The sequence below is a fragment of the Giraffa tippelskirchi genome, chromosome 3, assembly GCF_054371585.1.
Source record: "Giraffa tippelskirchi isolate mGirTip1 chromosome 3, T2T-mGirTip1v1.2.pri, whole genome shotgun sequence".
Lineage (NCBI taxonomy): Eukaryota > Metazoa > Chordata > Mammalia > Artiodactyla > Giraffidae > Giraffa > Giraffa tippelskirchi.
This window is the reverse complement of record NC_137277.1, coordinates 162,382,470-162,394,197: the sequence shown is the minus strand read 5'-3', so window position 1 is coordinate 162,394,197 and position 11,728 is coordinate 162,382,470.

Here is an 11,728-nt window from a genome sequence, read left to right as displayed (position 1 = left end):
TAAAGAGAGGCATGAGGGGTAAGGGGCACCATGAAAAAAGTATTAGTCACTCAGTCGTGTCCGAGTCTTTGCAACCCCATGGACTGTAGCCCATCAGACTCCTCTGTCCATGGGGGGCACCAAGGGCTCAGCCCAGTTATAACCTAAAGACAGTGACAGAAGTGGAGACCAAAAACAAATCCTGAAGCTAGTCCACAGAGAAAGTAAGAGGACAGGAACAGAGAGAAATGAACACAGATAAAACACACACGCACATACCCCTAAAGACCCAGAAATAGACATAAATACACACAGAGAAACAGAGACCAGAGAGAAGGGAAAGCTGCCTTGTTTATTCTTGTGAAAAGCATCTGGATTTCTCAGTGCGATCCTGACTTGGGTTTTTCTCCTCATTTTCCAGCTGGACTGAATGGTGAAATGCCTGGCATGAGAGGTGGTGTGAGTCAGTCGCAGATCCAAATCCATCCCTCTGCCCCCTGCCCTGCTCTTTGCCAGACCACACAGATTCCCTGCCCCTGCTGCCAAGTATGGCTTAGCTCCCTGTCCAGGTAACACACTTCAAAGACTTGGGGGTGAGATGGAGTGGGCTGGACCAGCCTCCCAGACCAAACACTTTTCATCAGTTTTCTTGAATGTCTTCCCATCTTCTCATATCCCTGATACTTTGAATGATCCCTGGAAGTTAGAATTGGAAAACCTGATTTTTCACCAGGGCTTTGTTGTCATTCTCTTTTGCACTGCAAGCCTTTGCGGCTTTAGTGTTGTGGGGTTGACCAGATGTCAGCCAATGCCAAAGAACAGCCTGGCAATAATAGAGTTTGTATGTTCATCCCTGGAGTTGGTTATGATCTCCATGGCAATCAGAAACAAAAGGAGGTACTTAAGTGACCAGACGGCTTCCCAGGTGGCACTAGTGGTAAAGAACCTGGCTCCCAAGGCAGGAGATGTAAGAAATGCAGGCTCAATCCCCGGGTCAGGAAGATCCCCTAGAGGAGGGCATGGCAACACATTCCAGTATTCTTGCCTGGAGAATGCCATGGACAGAGGAGCCTGATGGGCAAGCTCCACAGGGTCGCAAAGAGTCAGATACGACTGAAGTGACTTAGCATGCATGCATGCAAGTGACCAGAAGCCATAGGACATCAACTAAAGTGTGTGTATTATCAGGATACTCCCAAGTGTAGGTCTTATGGCCCCCAGGCTGCCTACATCTAGTAAGGTATTTCCTTTAGACTACTGTGTACTAACTATATGTGTCCAATTTCTTATAGAAAATTGTAAAGGTCTATGCAATCAAACACACTCATCTTTGTGTCTCTGGTAACACAAAGTGAAAGACAGTGCCTGGGGTAAAATGCTCTCATTCAACATCTGCTAACTTGAGTTCATTTGCTGGCATCTTCCTCTGACTTTTTTGAAACACTACAGAACTTGAGAAACTTGAAAATAACTTAATATTTCTTCCTCTCTTAAGTCTTCTCTCTTGACAGTTAGATCTATGCAAGAGATTTAGTAGTGTCCCAAGGACTCAAAGTCCTATTATTGTACTGGTGGGGAATCTGAGGACAAAAATGGCATTGACCTGTCAAACACTGGGGTAGGCAGTATTCTAAAATGACCTCTAATAACCCATATACTCTTCTGTAATCCCCTCCCCTTGAGTGTTGGTGGGACATGTAACTTGCTTCTAACCACTAGAATATGGCAATAGAATATCAACTCCTGTGATTATGTTGCCTTATATGGCAAAGGTGAAGGGACTTTGCAGATTCAATTAATTTGCAGTTGACTTTGAGTGAATCAAAAGGTAGATTATCCTGGGTGGGGCTGCCCTAATCAGTTCAGTTCAGTCGCTCAGTTGTGTCCAACTCTCTGCAACCCCATGGGCTGCAGCTCACCAGGCCTCCCTGTCCATCACTAACTCCTGGAGTTTGTTCAAACTCATGTCCATCAAGTCGGTGGTGCCATCCAATCATCTCATCCTCTGTTGTCCCCTTCTCCTCCTGCCTTCAGTCTTTCCCAGGATCAGGGTCTTTTCCAATGAGTCAGCTCTTCACATCAGGTATTGGATACATTCTGCTTCAGCAGAATGAATATTCGGGGTTGATTTCCTTTAAGATTGACTGATTTAATCTCCTTGCAGTCCAAGGGATTCTCAAGAGTCTTCTCCAACACCACAGTTCAAAAGCATCAATTCTTCAGCACCCAGCCTTCTTTATGGTCCAACTCTCACATCCATACATGACTACCGGAAAAACCATAGCTTTGACTAGAAGACCTTTGTCAGCAAAGTAATGTCTCTGCTTTTTAATATGCTGTCTAGGTTGGTCATAGCTTTTCTTCCAAGGAGTAAGTGTCTTTTAATTTCATGGCTGCAGTCACCATCTGCAGTGATTTTGAAGCTCAAGAAAATAAAATCTATCATTGTTGTCATTGTTTCCATTTTTTTCCCCATCTACTTGCCATGAAGTGATGGGACCAGATGCCATGATCTTAGTTTTCTGAATGTTGAGTTTTAAGCCAGCTTTTTCACTCTCCTCTTTCACTTTCATCAAGAGGTTCTTCAGTTCCTCTTCACTTTCTGTCACAAGGGTAGTGTCATCTGCATATCTGAGATTATAGATATACCCTAATGAGGTGAACTATTAAAAGAGGCTCTAAATGTTCCTTGAAGTTAGAAACTCAAACCAGCAGAGGTTATTCTTCTCCTCCTCCCTTTCTTCTCCTTCTCTCTCTCCTGGAACAGATAATTTTTGGTGTGGGTACAGAGGTTTGCCATCTGTGGAGTCAGGGAGTCACTTCCGCCTCTGAGTTTCCTGGGACTCCTCTCTCTTGCCCAGTGCATCCCAGCTGTTTCAAAGGTTCATTTCTCTCCACATGTCCCAATCTCTTCCTACCTTGACATCGTGACCAGTTCTTGACATCTTTCACCAAGTTCAAATCAAACAGGTGTCTTCCATCACTCCTTCCTCCCAGTACCACCTCTCTGCCTTCCTGGGAAACTGAATAATAACCAGGTTCCAGGCAATAACTTGAATTCTCCTCCTAAGCTCAGAACGAGGTGCTCTTCTCTGCATAGTGCTCTCCCTCTGGGCATTCATGTTCATACTGCCACGATTCTGTGGACAGTCCTTAGATCTTTCCCACCATCCCTGCTGTCTTCTCTGAGTTCAGGGCAACTTCAGCAGATGTACCCTGTTTACCACCTTCTCTCCATCTTTTATCAGTGATTCCTCTGTCTGGATCATCTGCCTCCCACTCCATCCTCTCAGATGTCCAAACTGAAACCTCAAAGTCACTTATCCTCCACTAACCCATTTTCCTCAACTATTCTTTTATCGGTCACCGATTTCCTCCTCCATAATATAGAAGGAAAGCATCTCCCTATATATTATGTAGAAATGTTTGGGTGAATTTTCAGCATGCAAGAGGAAAGAAGCTCCATAAATATAACCATGTACCTGAAGCTGAAGCATTATGTTTTCATTTTGTTTTAAAAGTTCAGTCAAAGGGAATGGAAGAAGTGAAGAGAGCTGTGTATACGGTCAGGACAGCCATGGAATGGGCTTCCCCCAGTGGCTCAGCGGTAAAGAATCCACCTACAATGCAAGAGATGCAGGTTCAATCCCTGGATCATGAAGATCCCCTAGAGAAGGAAACAGCAACCCACTCCAATATAGGCCACATACTATAGGGTTGCAAAGAGTTGGACACAACTAAGCAACTAAGTGGGGTGGTGGAGCTATGGAATAATGGTTGCTTCCAGCTGAAGAATGGACTCATGGGGATTTATTATACTATTCTCTCCACTTTTATGTATACTTGACAATCTCCATGATAAAAATAAAATGCGTTTTGTAATAAAATTAAATATCCAATTAAATCTTCTTTTAACACAAAAACATTTTGCGTTGGGGTAGAGCTGATTAACAATGTTGGGAAGTTTCAGGTGGACAGCTGAGGGTCTCAGCCATATGTATATATGTATCCATTCTCCTGCAAACCACCCTGCCACCCAGTAAATTAAAAAAAAAAAAAGTCAGAGTAGGGTGGGGCAATGCTGCTTTCATAATCTCAAAGGGTAATGATAGTCTTAAAGTGAATTGTAACAGGACCTCTTGAACCTAAGTTTCTCCTCAGCCCCCAACCAGCCTGCATCCTGTGACTTGCCAAGGGCTATGAGCATTTGTGACATCTGTTCTACAGTTGTGAGAAAACAGCTAAGTAGATGGATAGCTATATATACGCATAGGTGGTGAAATTCAGTAAATTATTAGTATGTTTTCAGTTTTCAGTCACTTGTTTTTAGACCATGACAACCAACCTCTGGGTCTCTAAAATACAGAGCATTGTCTCCTCAAACTACCACAACTGACATGCCAGTTCCTGTCGGAGTCCAAGATTTATATAGAATTCCTGGTTTTCAGACCAGGGCACCATATGACACAGGTGGTCACATCTTTGGGACCTGAACTGGTGGTTTGTGGAGCAGAGTCATTGCAACAGACAAAGTGGATATGCATCTTTCTGAAGACTAAATAAAACCCCTGTACCTTTCCAGCCTGTGGCTCCTGAGTCACATGTGGCTTTTGAGTCTTCTTTGGAGAATTCCATGGACAGAGGAGCCTGGCAAGCTACAATCTGTGGGGTCAAAAAGAGTCGGACACGACTGAGTGACTAACCCACACAAACACACACATTTCCAGCCTGTGGCTCCTGATGTAGATTTTGACTCTCAACTTGTAGAGCCAATATTGACCTTGTGGGTTTCTTCCCAGAGTCCCAGGATAGAGTTGGGTGCCCTTCATTCCCAAGTCCTAGTCCTGGCCAACATCAAGTCCCAGGAAGTGCTCCAAGTAGGCTCCAGCTGGCTCTAACACAGGCCCCTCCAGCCCCCCCGCACAAACACCCCCACTGCCCATTGCCATCTGGCCAGTTTCTAACTGGCTGCAGAGAGTAAGTGATCGGGGAGGATTTAATAACTATCAACAGAGGAAATTAAAATTTGTTTGATTTCATTTCTTTCCCCTTTAATACTTGGCAGTTGAGAAAAGATAACTAGAGAAAGAGTCTGGCTAACTGAGAAATCAATCCAAAATGGGGGGGAGCGGGAATGGGAAGGAAGAAAGAGGAAAGAAACAGACTTTGTTCACTTATCCACAAAACTTCAGAGTGTCTGCAGTGTGCCCATCACTGTTCTAAGCACCTAACAACACAATGGTGAACACAACTGTTCGATCACCTGGTCTCAGGGCACTTTCTAGACATAAACAGGCCGGGAAAGACAATGAGAATAAAGAAGATCTAAAAATTCCAACTATAAAACTACCCCATGGAAAGGGGACTGAAGAAGGCCTTGTGAATAATAGTAACTACCAAAGGGGTGTTAACTCCTTGTTGTAGACGGAATTGTGTCCCCACGAAATTCATATGTTGAAATCCTCACCCCAGAATGTGCCCTCATTTGGAAATAGGGTCTTGGCAGACATAATTGGTTAAGATGCGGTCACACTGGAGTGGGATGGGCCACTAATCCACTATGACCAGTGTCCTTATAAAAGGGGGAATTCAGACACAGACACACACTCAGGGAAACAGCGTGTGAAGATTGGAGTTATGCTGCCATAAACCAAGGAGCTACCAGAAGCTAAGAGACAGGCCTGGAACAGGTCCTTCCCTAGAGCTTTCCAAGATAGCGTGGCCTTGCCAGTACCTTGATCTCAGACTTCTGGACTCTCCAACTGTGAGACATAAAATTTCTGTTGTTTAAGCCTCTCAGTTTGTGGTACTTCGTTACAGCAGCCCTCATAATTAATTAAAATAAATTAATTAAATAAATTAATTCACAATGCAATAGGTGTGGTGCTAAACAAGATACATAATTATCTCATGTAACCCTCACAACAGCCACTGACAAGGACCATAACCCATTTTACAGAATAAACTGAACCAGAGGAAGGTTAAGTAATTTGTCCAAGGTTGAGCTGCTTTAACATAAAAGGGCAGAAGTATTCAAAGCTTGGGGCTCAGGGAACGCTGCCTTCCACACTCAGTCTTCTCTAATTTAGTAAACCCCACCTCTCTCTCCAGTCTTTGGATCTTTGCTCCAAACACACGTTGTCTCTTCTGTTGGTTTATGGTTAGTCTTTTCTGTTGGTTTATAGTTAAGATGCTCCTACTTCCTATTTGATAGTCAAATTGGCGCCTCTACCTGTTCTAAGTCTGTATAAGCAGGATGACCTAGTGAGTCATGATGGCATGCTGAATGTGGCACTCATTCACCAACAAACAAGTAGCCAACCACCCTGGCTTCATGACCCCTCTGTGTGCAACCTCCAAATACCCCTCAAATACACACACACACCAGCCATAATAGTACAGGCTATTCATGTTGTTTAATTTGTGTTTTTCTCCAAAGCTCATCACCTGGTTGTGTGGAAGTTCCTTACCTCAGCCTTGTATCCAGCAATAGAAGACATTTTTCATTTTCAAAGGTATAGAAGTCACTTAACTTCATTGTGATTGTCATGTACTAATGGGCCAAAGAGTAGGTATGGATTTGATCCTGAGACAACCCATAGGAGCTGAGCAAAGGCTGGTTGTGTTGAGACTATTATAAAAGTAAAGGTTTCGCAGTATTGTTTTGTTTTTCAAATGATTTAAGGGGTTTTCCTGGGTAATTTTGTTTATACTCAGTTTTTGTATGTCAAACTGACTTTAACCACTATCTAAGCCATGACTCCACTATGGCTTAAAAAAAAAAAAAATAGTGGGAGACTTAAATCATCAGACAGGACATCGAACATGTGCATGCCAAGCTCAAAAACTCTGCACCAGAACAGTTAAACCATACTCACAACATAAACAGTGATTTATTTCCAGCAAAACATCAACCAATACACTAAATTAATGTTGTCATTTTGGGTTTTGTTGGGTTTGTAGTTTTGATTGAGTTTATTTACATATTTGTTGGATTTTACAGTGAGATAAGTGCATGAAGCCCATACCTTAATATGTTTGTACATGTTCAGGTTACACTACAATTAACATACTTCAAGTCCAACAATAGGAGTATATTGGAATTTATTGTAATTTTTAAAGAGTTCATAAATTACTCACATTTGAAACACAAAGGATTGACCAGATCAGTATATAAAGTTACAAAGTAGAAACACATCAACATGAATTTTAAAACAGCCAGAATGATGAAGAGATAAAGCTCATTTAGGAAGACGTTGGTATAATTAGGGAGTGGTAAATGTTTTTCATTCAAAAATAATTTATAAAGTGCTCTCTGCTCCAGGAACTGTACTAGGAACTCACAGCCAAGAGGTAGGGAAAGAAGGAGAAGTGGAAATAAAATATCAAGATGAGTAAGACCTTGGGTCCTTCAAGACATTTACTCTAATGGGAAGATAAGGGTACAGTAGGTAATGTTAAGTGCTAATGAGGCTCATATGCATGCTAAGTCACTACAGTCGTGTCCGACTCTTTGCAACCCTTTGGACTGTAGCCCACCAGGCTCCTCTGTCCATGGGATTCTCCAGGCAAGAATACTGCAGTAGGCCTCTGTGCCCTCTTCCAGGGGATCTTTCCAACTCAGGGATCGAACTAGAGTCTCTTTTGTCTCGTGCAATGGCAGGCAAGTTCTTTACCACTAGCTCCACCTGGTTCACATAGACGGCCTCATTCAAGGATCACAACAACCCTAAGGGGTAGGCAATATTATTCCCCCATTTTATTGATGAGGACACAGAGGACCACATGGGATAAACACCACTACTCGGCTAGGTGCTCTTAGAAAATCACACATGGGAGTCAGAGAAACCTTCCAAAGTAGATACGGTTTCACCTGACTCAGGTGAAAACTAGTCATCTTTAATGATGACTAGTATTTCAAATGGCACCCCACTCCAGTACTCTTGCCTGGAAAATCCCATGGACGGAGGAGCCTGGTAGGCTGCAGTCCATGGGGTCGCTGAGAGTCGGACACGACTGAGAGACTTCACTTTCACTTTTCACTTTCATGCACTGGAGAAGGCAATGGCAACCCACTCCAGTGTTCTTGCCTGGAGAATCCCAGGGACAGAGGAGCCTGGTGGACTGCCATCTGTGGGGTCGCACAGAGTCGGCCACGACTGAAGCGACTTAGCAGCAGCAGCAGTATTTCACCAGTCAGCACAGAGAGGGAAAGGCGTTCTTGTCAGAAGGGACAGTTGTGCAAAGCCATGGGGGCACAGAAAAGCATGGCCCAGCTGAACCGGTTGCCTTGAAGGGGTTCTCGCCTATCCCTCAACCCTAGGAAGGGATCAAGCCAAGTCATGTCACTGGACCCATCCTTCCCACACTAGTAGAAAAGCAGTGCTTCCTGATGGTTTGGAAACCAGGCTCAACTCTTCCAAATAGGACCATCACATACAGCTGTACACACTGAGCACTGCACAATAAGAGCCCCACCTAAGAGGCACGTATCACACAGCAGACAGTGTAGATACATACATTCATTATGACACTTTACTGGAAGGGGTAGGAGAGTTGATTTTTCCTAACAAAATCTGTATGTTATAACACTTTTCTAACAAATAGAAAGAAGTAAGGTACTAACATCTTGGGGAAGGGCATCTTTTCCTAATTCACACAAATGTGCCCTATGGGCTACTGGTGGTAAACTAGCTCTTACCAATTCTCCTTCTTGCACTGTGATGAAACCTATTCCAATCACACACTGTTACTTTATTTGACCTTTTCATGACGCAAATGCATTACATCAAACCTGCTTCAAGCAGGTAACACTTTCACTTTCCTCCTATCCCATGTCATTCCATCTTCCCTAATCAGTCCATCTGTATCCCTCCTAGATGTGGGTCGATCCACAGTGTCTTCTGACTCAATGGATCACTTTTCCTGTTGTTGTTGTTGTTTAGTCGCTGAGTCCTGTTCAAGATCGCATGGACTACAGTACACCAGGCTACCCTGTACTTCACCATCTCCCAGAGTTTGCTCAAGCTCATGTCCACTGAGTCGATGTTGCCATCCAACCATCTCATCCTCTGTTGTCCTCTTCTCCTCCTGCCCTCCATCTTTCCCAGCATCAGGATCTTTCCCAATGAGTTGGTTCTTCGCATCAGGTGGCCAAAGTATTGGAGCTTCAGCTTCAGCATCAGCCCTTCCAATGAATATTCAGGGTTGATTTCCTTTAGGATTGACTGGTTTGATCTCCTTGCTGTCCAAGGGACTCTTAAGAGTCTTCTCCAGCACCACAGCTTGAAAGCATCAATCCTTCCATGCTCAACCTTCTTTATGTTCTAACTCTCATACTCTTCCTGGTTAATCTCATTTTTCCAAAACTCACACACAGCCCTGGGCCTACATGTTGTCAGGACATACCAGGTCCCGTGACCCAAGAAGACAAAAGCCCTCCAACCAGAAACATGAAGCCCTCCCTATTCTGCATATCTTTCTGGTTCCATATGCATTATCATTTTTTGGTGAGGGGGGGCTGCCCACTCAGCTTGTGGGATCTGAGCTTCCCAAGGGATTGAACCCATGGCCCTGCAGTGGAAGCGCAGAGTCCTAACCGCTGAACCGCCAGGGAATTCCCAACATAAATTCTTAAAACTATTAACTTATATATTGCTTGCATAGAAATATAAATTATTCTGAACTGCAGTTGGCTCCAACTTCTTCAAAATACAGCCTGAGATCTGTTTACCCTCTAGTTCAATGGCCACCACAACAAGCACAGCTACAAAATGAGCTCAAAAGTAGTCCATGGGTTCGCCCTCAAAATCGTTCTAAGAAACTTCATAAAAGCTAGAAAAACACTGTGCAGAAAGGATACAGAACTATTTCAGGAGGAGGGCTATCTCTGCAGAGGGAAAAGGGGCATGGGCCACAGCCAGGGGTGAGCTGTTCTCTGTAACATTGTATTTCTTTAAAAATAAAACAATAAATAAATAACCTCTAACAAGATGGTGGCAAAATCTTAAGGTGGTCAATGTGTGGAGTGAGTAGGCTACTCTACCATATTATCTCCTGCTTTTTGAATGCTGGAAATACACCATAATTAACATTTTAAAATGTGAAACAAAAGGACATTTCTCTGCACTTTGGCTGTAGACTAGTTTTCTAATTATTCACCAGAGACGCTTTAGGGCATCCTTTGATGAACCCCAAGTAATCAAGTTCTGACCTGGTCCGTTCGCGGTTCAGAGGGAAAGTGATTGTTAATACAGCTGCTGGGGGGACTTGGAAGATCTTCCCCCCTCCAGGTGGATTGATGCTATCACAGCAAAGGGCAGTGCCAAGGCTGGAGCGGTGGATAGTGCACCCCAGATACACCATCCATCCGTGCTGTTGCTTCCCCTGCCCCCCATTCCTGTTGTCAGACTTCCACCAGCGTCAGCTTCTTTTCCTTATCCTAAGGAGGGGTGTTTTAAATGATGTATCCATTCTGCCACCTAGCCTTCAGCCCCATCACTACAACAAAGCTGCCTTAACTAGCTCTTCTGCAGAGATCTCAATCTTGCTACATTTCCCTAATCTTGGGGGGTTGGGGGGCACAGGACCTGGGTGACTGGGGACACTTTATTTCTTAAGGGTCACCATACCTTAGATTTGGGCCAGGATGAAGTGGTAACATTGAAACGCCCAGTGTGAAAGGGCATTTTCCTTTGGGAAAGGGACCAGTCAATCCCATAGGACCTTTAAAAAGGAATAATAACTCACAATTTAGGCAAATCTGTCGAGGACAGAGGAGAGAGCAATGACTAGGAATAAATAAAGACAAAATCCTTAGCTAACATTTTTCTTCTCCAATCAGAGGAATCCATGATATTTTATGTCCCATTAAAAGCCTCGCTTCCCCAAGTCATCAGGCATCACTCTGGGCTCAAAAATCATATAGAAACTCAGGAAAAATGACCACAGGAAAGGACTCAAACTTTATAAAACACAAATGCTATGTACCCTTGGAAAAGTTGTTCATACAGAAGCACAAATCTTTTACTGGGTTGCATTTCTTAAGATATTTGGTTAATCGTTTAAAGGAATGGGAAAGGGTAATCTCTGGGGAAATGGACACAAGTGAATGATATTTAACTTCTTACTTTTCTAAGAAAGATATAGTTGAAAGGCATCAATACTGCTTGGAAAGCAGTATTGGGAAGCTCCTGACAGAGAAGGAGGAAAGGGACCTCAGCTTCTGACATTTGAATCTGGCAGGCATAAATGTGCCACCCCCTACCCGCCACAAAACTAAATTCATTGATGCAAACTTTTTTTTTCCCAAAAGCAATCCTCTAAAGGTGCTTGTGACAGATCTAAGGCTTCAGAACTCAGGGGAGGGGAAAATGGAATCAAGAAAGGCTCCAACGCATCTCCCATAATCCAACATCCTGGAACAGACCTTCCAGTCCACCGTCAGATGTTAATTACCAGCTCTTAAGGGCAAAGCCATCCATCCAGGAGCACATCTTTGAGCCAAATTGCCATAGACTAGCCCAGGCTACCGAGAAAGTTCTCTCTTAAGCCCTCTCAGGGAGCCTGCCTACCTGAGGGTCCCTTGGAGGGCAGCTTCTGTCCCATCAGCCAACTGTCAACCTCTCATGACATAAGCCTGTTTCTCCATCGAGAGACAGACAGTCATAATGTGTACAGACCTGCAGAGCACCCCTCTCCCTCTCCCTGGCCCCCTGCCGCCCTACCCCACAGACCAGCTCTGGCTTCC